This window comes from Uranotaenia lowii, chromosome 1, assembly GCF_029784155.1.
Source record: "Uranotaenia lowii strain MFRU-FL chromosome 1, ASM2978415v1, whole genome shotgun sequence".
Lineage (NCBI taxonomy): Eukaryota > Metazoa > Arthropoda > Insecta > Diptera > Culicidae > Uranotaenia > Uranotaenia lowii.
Window position 1 is genome coordinate 37,639,557 of NC_073691.1, and position 12,304 is coordinate 37,651,860.

Here is a 12,304-nt window from a genome sequence, read left to right on the forward strand (position 1 = left end):
AGAAGCTGCGAACAAAGCGCTAATTGATTGGCTCACCCGAGGTGTACCCGCTGCTGTTGCTGTTCATTGCTGTGTCACGGAAGCAGCAAATGGTAAAGCCTCCGATTAATTTGAACCCGGTAAGCTACCCCCTGAATCCTCAACACTGGGCTTTAAAATTGATAAAAGCTCCACTTTCATTAGTTTAATCTTCTTTTTCGAATCGATCATTATTTTTAATCTTGAAATCATTTTAATTAATCTGAAAAAGTTCAAAAAATGATTCAAAGTAGCAACTTGTAAGCTTTATTTCAAACTGTAATGTTAACTTTATAAGAATGCGCTTGTGCTTTCAATATTTACAACATATCTTAGAATTTTTTTTTATCAGTTTCTTATTTAATATTCAAGAAATAAAGTTCCCAACCTACATTTGATCATTATAAACTTTTAAAGATTAATTGAAATACATAAAGCTATTTATGTGAACTTCAAAAATAATCTTTTGAAACCTTTTATTTTGATAACTCGAAAAATTATTTAATCTCCGACTTCGATAGCTGGCACTGTTGAAAAAAAAATCACATTTTTATTTGATTAAATTCAATCATTAACTATTCGTTTTGAATTTATTCATTAATAAAGTTCAAAATAGATTTATTTTACGAATCGAGAGCACATATTTAAAATCGCGATTAAATATGTTTCAAATAACCGCTGAATTTTTCGATTTGTTCGCTTCTAATAAATCTGGTCTTATGTTCAATGTATTATTTTTTTTTTTTTGCAATGATTCTTTTTCAAAAGCATTAAATTCTGGATTTATACGAAATTTTTATTCATATCCCTTTTCTTGTATTCGGAAACATAGACTTCAAATATGTAAAAATGTGCTGGCCAAAAAAATCGACAAAATCCAAAAAATTTGAATAAATAATCAATTTTTGAAATAAAATTGATTATTTATTCGAGTTCGTGAGAGTTTGTCAAAAGTTGAAAATTGGTTTTAGAAAGCAATTTCTCTATTTATTGTGATTTTCGTCATTTTTACTATTTTTAGCAAAATTTGAATTCTGAAAAGCCCCTCCTCCCACGAATGGGTCCTTCGCACGGGCGCGCTTTCAAGCAAACTTAAGTAAATACTTATCCTTTTTTATAAAATCATCAGCTATGAACATGAATTTATTCTTTTTGTTTGATTTTTTTGACTTCTCTGAACCTAAAGAAGAAGAAAGCTGATTGCTAAATATCAACTGACAAAATAAAATTAAAAAACATTGTTTTCAAACAGAAAAACAGAACATGAAATATGGAGAACCGGACGGGGGGTAGAGGTCAACCAAATACCCGCGTTTGTCGATGGAGGGGAGGGGGTCAAAAATCGCCCTCTTTCTACCCACGAGATATTTGAACGGCCCTTGTTTTTCACTCAGGGAGTTCGTTGACGGGGGCAGAGGAAAACATGTTTTACAGAAGAGTGAGCTTACGAATAAATTTGACCAAATTTTCCAAGAAATCGTCAACTCGCTAATCAGAACGAGGCGTGGTTTTCTGTTTCCGCTCTTGAGTATCAATATGACACACTATTAGAAGTTTAGCGGCTTGTATCTTTATTTCGGCGCATCCAAATAAAATTCCAAATTCCCCCCAGGGGCCCCCAATGGATTCATGAAATTTTTAGTTTCGTATCATCATTTTTTTCATAGACGCACCCTGTAAATAAGCTTAGACAAAAAAAAACTCTCAATCAGACCTTGATTGTATCGTATTTGACCTTTGAAAGTTGGGTGACACTTTCCAACTGAGATAGCAATTTATAAAAAGTGATCAATGCGCACTCTGGCATCGATATTGCGTACTGCTGGAAAAAATCATCCAACAAACGAAATCGAGTGTCCAGTCAGTATGGTCAGTGTCTTGAGAGTCAATTTGACATCTTTTGTTTGAAATCGCCTTATTTCTCTTGTTTCTCAGAAATCTGAAGTTTGAAGTTGCACACAAAGATATATATTTTTGAATTTTTTTAAGATCCAGAGACCATAAAAAAATGTAAAAAAGTGGTGTAAAACCGTATTTTTCAATCAATGGACCGCCAAAATTTAGAAAAGTGGATTTGAAAGTTGACACTTTTTGGCACATTTTCGCATCTCTAGATTTTCAAAATATGGAACAAAGAATTTTTGACGAATTTTCAAAGGTAGCTGTTTTTCTAACATTTTATTAATTTGTAATTTCACAGATTTTCTAACACCTTTGGATTTTAAGTATATAAACGCAAGAATTTCTCAAACTTTAGATTATTAAAAAAAATACCAAATGTAGCCATCACCAGTAAACTGTGTACCCAATAATAATAGCCAATTTTTTAATCGATTCAATTAGTAAATGAAAACAAATTTAAAATCCCTGGATCAGTGAAATTAGACCTATCTGCCACAAACTTTGTGTAAACATCTGCAACGGCTGCAACGAGACAAGGACGAGTTAGTAATGGCAGTCCCTCGAGCGATAAGATATCGTTGAACAAACATTCGCATAATGTTTTTCATTTTTCAATGATGTGAGGTAGTAGGTCGGATTTGAAATCTAAGAATATTTGGTTGTGATCTGGATTGTTTGTAAAGTTTTACCACTATTTTATGAATTAAAATGGTTGTCTTTGATTAGCTGATTACTGTTTGTATTGGCAGATTTATTTTTTTTATTCAGTCAAGAAAATGACTGGCAACAAAACTCATAGCGATTTCAGAGAATTCAGAAGAGCGAACGAATACTTTGGACGAAAAGTTGAGAACCGAGAGAAGTGGCCAGTTGTCTAAAGTGAGATTGTCTTACCTACTGCCTTGACTTAGTTCAATTTCATTGTGCGGCTGCTAAATAACTGTACGGATGGTCGAGTGCTATATTCTGATGCATAGATTTCGAAGCCGAGGGATCCAATCCAGCCAATCTGTGTTGAATGAGCAAACAGGTGGGCGAAGAAACGGAAACCCAACTTCAATGGTCTGGTCAGCATCGCCATCGTTGTCGTCATCAGCCAGCCAGCACCAGTCATATTTAGCAAACTTGAATGAATAGCCGGGACCAAGTCGACCAAGTATGGTACCACCAACCAACTACTCGTGTAGAGGTACATTTGTTTTCAGTGAATGAAGCGAGGTGTTGGTGCTCAGCTCATTCAACAAGCTCTATGGGATGGTCGGTTGATGCAGCAGCGCATATGCTACATCAAACTAAATTTGAGCCTCTGGCTCCTCCATTATATGGAGCTGATTGAGCGATTGATTCGAAAGATAAACGTGTGAATTGCAATTGTTATGGTTTATATCACTTGGACCAGCGTGTCTGTCAAAAATTAGACCGGCAGGCACAACTCGTAATAAGGAAAGTAAAATTTCTAGTGAATATCGAGTTGAATTCTATTGAAAAATTCACAGAATAATTTATAAAGATATACAATAATAACTTGACCTATTTGTAGCAGAACTTCAGTTTTCTCGTTCAATTTTCTTTCTTTAAAAATTCCAAATGCCAAAAACGGGTTCATCAAGTGCAAGTTTCCTACCATATTTACCAACAAATGCACACGACGATGCAGCGATGACGTTGCGTTACATATTCCGTTTTGTTTGCATCTCGGATCATCAACTCGAACGTGCCGAAAGGCGACACTTTTGATTAGCAGTTCACGTACCAATTCCGGGTATGGAGCAGGGCCATCATACCTACATACATATTGGGCAAGCAAGTTCAAAACATGGAAGCAAAAGTGGCCCTAGAGTTCGAAATCGAGATCATCATTTGGTAGGTCTGTAACACGTGACAGTAATGGAAAGAACAAAGAAAAGTAGTGCATGTATTACAAATAAATAGCATTTGATCAATTTTACACTCCCGACAAAACCACTACATATAGGTATTTCTCTTGTTACACAACCGATTTATATAAAATTTATAGTTTTAGAAACCTTGTTATGCAACTCAAATATGTTTCTCAGACAAATCAGCATCAGTTTTCCGTTATCCAAAGTCTAAGAAAAAATCAAAAAAAAACATTTAGTGTCCAAAAAAGACTAATAAATATTCAAAAAGTATTCCATATTTTTATTTATCATTTTTTTAGAAAGCTTTGCAGCGCTTATGTAATTACTTTACTAAAACCGGTATGAAATTGGATTTCCGGGTAATATAAATTTATTGCGGAAATCTTGCGTCAATGTACTCAAAATCCAGTGCAAAGTTCATTTAAAAATGAAAATTTTAAATTAACAAAAAAAAGCAACCTTTGAAAATTTGTCAAAAATTCTGTGTATCGTATATTGGGAATCTAAAGATGCCAAAATGTGTCAAATTACGTCAACTTTCCAATCCACTTTTCAAAATTTTTCTACTTTGACTTAAAAAAATTTAACGGTTCTTTGATTGAAAAGAACGATCTTACACTACATTTTCAACATTTTTGTGGTGATGTTCTTAAAAATAATCCTTGTGCCCAACATATAGCTTCTGACTTCAGCATTCTTGGACACTAAGTGATTTTTTTTGCACCCAAAATAATTTAGAAATTAATTATAAAGGATTTTCCACGTATACTAAGTTTTTGTGGCATCCCATCGATTCTATGCGCGCTTTGAAGTAACTATCTCAAGTAACATTTCAAGTTTTATTGCAGGCTACTAGCCCAAGTTTAGGTTTTATTAGAGGTTTAAAGAGTCTTACACCCAAAATAATTTAGAAATTTTTTATACGGGATTTTTCAAGTAAACTTAAATTTAGTTGCATCATATCGATTCTACGTGAAACTTGTAAAACCACAGTGTTTCAAGTGCCCCCTGGTAGTAACCACTTTACTTCCACATAATTGCCTCATGAATTTCACGTAAAATCTAAGTAGCTAAGTGCTCTAAATCGGCTCGAGTCTTTTTTTTCTCTCAAGTTCTCATAAGAAAAGGTCAGGCAGCTGACTTTGTTTGTTCTGGAAAAAACGGTTGAGAAAGTTGTGTTTAGTTTTCGCTAGTATTACACCAAAAACCGTGACTTCTGTCAGTTGTCTCAGGATTATTTGTAAGGTAAGTTTTCGCAATATTCGGGATTCGTGGCCGAATAGATTTACCGTTGATTTTGACAGTAACATTGAAATTTATAATCAACGAAATTGTTTTATTTTTTTAGACCACGGAACATCCCTTTGCGGTAGGTTGGTGTTCGGTTTGCGGACTTCCTGACGGATGAAGTATATTCAAGTGCCTTCCTGGTGTTATGAGAAAACGAATTCTCGACTGATCCGGTAAAGGTAACTTATTTACTATTCAGAAAATTCATTCTTATTTATCCAACTTTTTATTTCAGGGTTACATAATTGAATAACGCCCGGAATGCAGATTTTTGAAGATTTTTTCGTAATCGTGTGAAGAAGCGTAAGCACCAAATCGGCCCAGATGGAAGGTTGTTTCTACTGATCCTAACAAGGTAAATTTTATATCATTTTAATGATTCAAGTTTTAGTTGTTAAATATTTTCCATTTTTTACAGGATTCAACAAACCAACTCGATGGAAAGAAGTTCCGGAATTGTGTTTTTATTAAATAATTAATTAAGTGTAGTGACAGTATGACGAATCTTTTTTAAAATAAATTTTATTTATGATGATTTTCATTTCATTGGCAGAAATAGTAACGAAAAAAAAATAGTAAAAAGGATCCAAATATCATTTCGATACTAAACACATTTCAGGTAGCTTTCATCTTCATAACACGTTTAACGCATTAAAAATTCATGTAAGTTGCACGTGATGTTCATAGAACAAAATTCCTATTATTTAGGGGGGCGTTTACTTATTTTATTCGTACAAATTACGTGAAAATCAATTGGATAAAAATTATGTTGTTTTTCACGTAGCAGCAACGTGCAGATTAGTTTGCGTGTAGCATTTCGTAGCTGATCTCATGATGAATCTAGTATGGTGGTCTCACTTTGGCAAAAAGTAGACGAGGGTTGGATGCGGTGGTGGGGGCGAAACGCAGCCAAAATTTGACAACTGGCTGCTGGCTGGCTGAGGATGCCAGGTGCTCTGATTTTTTTTGTAAAACTTTGTCGGTAGCGGTGAGTAACGCTAATTATGCATTACTTATGACAAATTTATGTTTATTCAACAATACTTTCTTTCAAGAGCTGTCTGGAAGCAGCAAAAAATCATCGAATCGGATGGTAACATGACGAGGCATGATATTCCATCGTCCGAGAAGCGGCTGGAACATCCGATCATCATCGAGATGAAACAGCATCTTCAGGAGGACCCCCGTCTGTGGCCATCGCTGCTCCAGAAGATCCAATCGAGTAATCCGGATCTGATGGGTATCATATGGGAGAACCAGATGGAATTTTTGGCCCTTTTGAACGAGGGAACCGATGAGCTGAAGGGTGCTGGAGGGGGCGTCGTCAGCGGTGGCAGTGACGTAGCGCATGATGTAGCCTCGCCTGCCGCTTCGATGGTATGTAAACACCCTGAGTCCGACCTAGATGCCAACGATCGGATAAGCAACATCCGGTTTAGGATTTTGGTTGTTTGGTCTACCCTAAGGTTGCCAGAATTTTTTCCACTCCCATCCGGGCCTAGCAATTCCGGGCATTTTTTCAAAAAAACCTGGCAAAATCCGGGCATGGATTTCAGTTTTTCAAATCCAAAAACCGGGCAATAACCGGGTAAAATTTAGGTGTTATATTATATAAAAGCAAAGAAAAAATGCACAAGAAAATTAAATTAGTATTTTATTAATGTAATTGCAGAATTCCAAAAACTTTTTGGAACACTTAAATATTTAAAGGTTTATAAAAGTAAATCAGCGAAATTTTTTGAAACAACTGTTGAAAATGTCCATACCGTTAATCGATTTTGGTGAAACTTACTCAAAAACTTTGATTTTTTTTTGGTTTCTTTGTGAAAATTGTGAAAAAATCCGGGCAATATCCGGACTTTTTTCACGATATCCGGGCAACCGGGCCGGACCGGACTTTCTCGAAATTTTGTATCAAATATCCGGGCAAACCCGGATAAAACCGGGCAATCTGGCAAGCTTAGTCTACCCTTCAAAGATCCTTACTATTATATCACAGCTATTTCGGAGCATCCGAAAAGTGCGGAGCGTATTCTAATTTAAGATACAAAAAAATGTTTCCAATGAGATGAATTCATTGAATACTCAAATCATTTATTTGTTTCCTGAAGTCTAATTTAAATAAAATGAAATAAACTAAAACCCAATTTGGTTTAAATCATTTGAACTTCGGTCTACAATAAGCTTATGTAGAGACAGACAGACAGATTTTTTATCTCAAACACCTGGCATCCCTGGACCCCCTTTTTCGTAAACACTTCAGCCAGCTGTCAAAACTTTTTTCAATATGGCTGAACGTGCGATTTGGCATGTGAGACCACTATACTTGATTCATCATGGCTGATCTACAGTCTTTTTCCGAAGCATGTTTTTTCGGTCTTTTTCTTAGATTTTGAATAACGGAAAACTTAAATGTTTTGTTTGTGAATCTGAGAATTTGAGTTGTATTACGATATTTCTAAAACTATGAATTTCAAACAAATCGGTTAAGATACAAGGGAAATATGGCGATTTTAAGCGAGGAGTGTCAAATTGACACCCAGGATCGGATCAAGGAGTTTTTTTTTACTTTCAGGGTGTGTCTATGAAAAAAATGATGAAAAATTAAAAATTTCGTGAAGACACAAGCCGCCAAACTTCCAATATTAAGTGTCATATTGAGACTCAAGAGTGGATTGGGGTTGAGTATAAGCACAGAGAACAGACGTACAAGCAAGCCCACAAAACTTGTGTAAAAATCCCAACACCCTTTTTGAACTAATTTTTGTTTTTTGGCTACAATTACGCCTTTTCGAAAACTGGGCACTTTAAAGTTGATTTGTAAGTCTTGAACGGCGCAATAGATGGCACTGTTTGCAGTCAGTTTCTAACGTATTTTTTTGGTGATAGCATTTGAAATTTTACACACTTTTTTGACGGTTTTCTGTTCGAGCTTGTACGTCTGTTTTCTGTGGTATAAAGTGCACTGAGCCAAGTGTAAACTCGGGGCGAGTGCAAACATTCAACTTTTCTCTTTTATAAAATATTTCTTCTTCAAATTGATGTTTGAGCCCAGAAAAAAAACAATCTGACATAGATAAACTAAACTTTCTTTAATTTATTCACCGAAAACACTGTATTGTTTGTTTACATTCTGATTCAAGTACGTACTAGACATGACAAGTGTGTTTCGTGTTGCATATTTTGGCTCTAAAAAGGGCTTCTTTTCAATCCGCTTTTTGGGCATATAGTCATAGTCACTGGCCCAGCCTTTTCAGAGCTGTTGCAGCTTCGACAAACAAAGAAGGAAGTCCCCTTTTTGTTGAAAGGTGAACTGATAATCAAGTGAACGGTGAATTTATTTGAGAAATTTTCATCCCATCCCGAAACTATAAAAATAATATTCACTTTTGTCAATTCATACCGTGGGGCAAATGAAAACGCATATTTTAGCCATGTGACAGCAGCCTTTTCAGAGTTTCATCTCTAAAATGATTCAGTGTTATTAACATAACATAATAAAGGTCAGAAAGGGCATCCAGAGTGGATATCCAAAATTGTTTAATGGTACCTTTGTAAATGAAGGTAATTTTCCTTAAACAACAATCAGCAAAAATGGAGTTCTATACCTTCATCAATGAAAGTTGATAAAGCACATAAAATTCAATTCAAGATCTTTACACTGACTCATCTGTGAATATTTAAGTTTGGTAAAAGCCTGAAGTTCGCACGTATCCCCATAAACGAGCGAGTGTAAATTTTTTCACAAAAGAGCCGTTTCTTTTTGCAAACATTTTTTGAATTTTTAGCTAACTAAAAATTTTTTGTTAAGAACTAATTTAGTGCAACGGAATCTACTGAATAATTGATCATTATTGCCGTTTCTTTTTGCAAACATTTTTTAAATTTGTAAATTTTAACGGGATTTTGTTAAGAACTTATTTAGTACAACGGAATCTATGGAATAACTGATAATTTTTAAAGATATACCTACATATTTTTCTAGGGCATTTCGAAGTTGAACTATGGTGAAATCCGTTTGCACTTGCCCCGTTACTGCGTTTTTATCGCTTTGTTGAAGTAACGTTTACTTTGATGAGTTAATTTTTATTTACAAGCGGAAAAAAAACGAGAGTTGTTAGCTAACCTGGATTTCTCTGGTTGATAAATCATCCTGTTTTGATCAAATTTTCAAATTAAAGTTCGTTGACGATACTTTAAAAATAACGCAATAAGAACAGAGGTAATTTGGCGGAGGCAAAAAACTTTTACTTTAATCACCGAATAAAAACTTTGAGCTTTTGAATTTAAAATGTAAATTTTGATAATAATAATTGTTATCCGATTTTCATCGAAAACTTATCAAGAAAATAAAGCAAAATGTAACATTGTCTATGGTGCTTTGTAACCCTTCCTCACATTGGAAGGGTATTTTATACAAATAAAACAAAATTTCGGTAAACCTCAAAAATTTATAAAGCGAATAAAAAGAGTCTCAATTCCACATTTCAAACGAAAAACAGTAATTTTGGATCAGGTTTCAAAAACAAAAATCATTTTAAAAACTGAAAAATAATCCTCGTTGTCCTTAAGATTGCTTTTTGAGAAACGTTAAGAAACATAAAATTTTTACTTGTTTATTTCTCTTTTTGAGAAAATTATCATCATAAAATGAATTTTTTTCTGGTTTCCAACTTCTGAATGTGTTTAGTTTCTGGCAAAATATATTGTCATGTTTGTTTTGTTGTTTTATTTGGGATTTTAAGCCTCTTGGGTTTATTCATCCCATAATATATTGTCAGCAATTATGACGGAAGTTTTAAGGAAAATAGAAAAGGTATTATCTGCCACACACTACGAAAAAAAATCTGTAAAATTACATCACATATGATGTAAATAAAAAGAGGCATATATGAAGCAATTTTCAGAGTGTGTTGAGTTGTACATGCCTGTTAAATTTTAAAGACGTTTAATATAAAAATTATGTAAATTTTAAAATCACTGAATTTGGGCAAAATTCTCCTATCCTATCTTTAAATTATAAATTAAAATTATTGAAAATTTTCAATAAATAAAAAAAATGTTATATGCCGATCGGATCTAATGACTGTCCATTTGTTTCTCAGATTAATCAACAGATGAAATCATTCCATTCTGATGCTAATATATATTAAGCTTCATATATAAAGTTTTTCAAGTTACTTGAAACGGACTCAAAAAATTCAAGAATTGAAATGAGTTATACAAAACTTCGAAGTAGTATTAAGACACTTTTAACTATGCCTTCCAATGTGCAAGATTTTTAATGTAGTTTTTCGTTTAAAATCAGTCGGAAACAAATGATTGAACAGATTCCAATCTAAAAACAGTAATAAAATCTCGAGGCCTGTTTTAAAAGTAGATTTCATCATTTTATTTTTTATTTATTTTAAACATAAATTTATATATTATTAAATGGTCTATGATTGCATCAGTTTATTTTCTAGTATAACTCCAGGCGTTTAATCTAACGAAAGGAAAGTTTTGTTAGGAATTATTGCAATCTTCTTCTAATCAACGCATTCTCTATACAAACTAAATTATGGATACATTGAAAAAATCAACTAAATTTGGCTATCACGCTTTAAGAGCCAAATTTGCTTTCATTTTGATTGACTTCAGTAGTACACAGTGCAAAAATGAAACCAACATTTTCAAACATGGACAGCAAAGTAATGCCATATTTTGCTTGTAATGAAACCTTAACTATTCCTCGTTCATTGAAATATCTGTGATGCCTTATATTGGCATCATTGTACTCTCCAAGCTCTCAGAAAACGAGGTGTAGTTTGGGTCTCAGTTTCAGCAAAATTTGGTATCACTTTTATAACTAAGTATGAAAATTTGTGCTCTCATATTTATTGTGTACCGCTTTATGTCAATCAAAATGAGAGCAAGTTGGGCTCTCATGGAGTGATAGCAAAATTTGCTATGATTTTGCCATAAAAGTCTGCTCGGAATAGTTTTTGTGGCTTTGCCATTTTCAACCATACAAAAGGGTACCTACCCTATGGTAGGGTTCTAAGTCCAATTGTGTTTCGATTCTATATCCTATTCATACAGTCATCAAGATTGGATAGTAAAAATAATGAATTTCATGTTGGTAAACAATTTAGAAAATTCTCAGACATCAAAAGTGTTTCTATAAAGTTGATAACCTTGGCGCTATTTTTGGCACAAAGATAAAATACTAACCTTAGTCACGTAGAATGAATCTTTTATATCGCTCACGATTAAGCTGCTCCACTTCAAAGATAATCCATCCATTCATTAGTATTCCGATTGGAACAGTCTCGTCACAGATTGGCCAAAAATTTCAACCTTATCTTCCGGAAATCACTGCTCCTTGCTGGTTCATTTAGAAGATTGATTCTTCACCTGATTACTCTTGCACTAAAACTTGGCTGTATACTATCTTTACCCTCAACACATATCCAACAAAACTCGAAATATTGAAACATCCCATGGAACCACACTTGTATTAGGTATGTTATCGCACTTTGGGGAACACAAATTCACCTCGAATCCAGTCGTTCACGTTCAGAAAATTAGCTTCAGCAGTCAACTACACTTCACTCTGCTGTGAAATAAATACAAATCCATCCATGGCCTATGCTGACTGCAGGGTTGTTGTTGTTTTTGTTTCTGTTGTTGGTGGATTACTCGCTTTGCTCATGAGATGTTTCAGCCATCAGAAAGCAAGCGAGCTGACTCAATTTGTATGAAATTGCTACTTCCAAGGAAGACGAACCCATGCCTAGTAGACAGCTCACTACTCTTGTTCAACTTTTTCAAGATTTTCCCTAGCCAGAAAGATGGATTTTCATCTTTCATCGAATAAGCTCAGAAAATGTCACTTTAGGAGGCACTTAAATGTTACTAAACATGACAAAATTGGCCGAATTACCCACCTTGAAACCGAAGACGAAAATGTTCAATCACTTTTTGACTCATCGATATCCTAAAGCAACTTGAAAACATTTCTGCCCACTTGGGAGAATCCCTTGAAATGCTTTGCACGCAGATGGTGAGATGAGTGCCTGATGCGCTTTGTCTGGAAGAACATTTTTAATTATTTTCTTATTGAAAACCTCGAAAACAATCCAAGTTCAGGATTAGTGCAAGCAAATTTGAAGGAAATGTGATCTGTCAAGAAAACAATAGATACCTATATTTTTATTTCGAAACACTAT

At 34.2% G+C, this 12,304-nt stretch overlaps 1 protein-coding gene across 1 annotated transcript in view; it reads right to left on the reverse strand.

Moving 5' to 3' along the window:
• The window catches only part of LOC129753595 (uncharacterized), an 86,121-nt gene extending 74,033 nt beyond the window's left edge, over positions 1-12,088 (reverse strand). The window contains exon 1 of the mRNA XM_055749440.1: positions 11,307-12,088. The gene's annotated coding sequence lies outside the window, so the exon portion shown is untranslated. The remainder of the gene's footprint in view (positions 1-11,306) is intronic.
• Between the last annotated feature and the right edge of the window lie 216 nt (positions 12,089-12,304).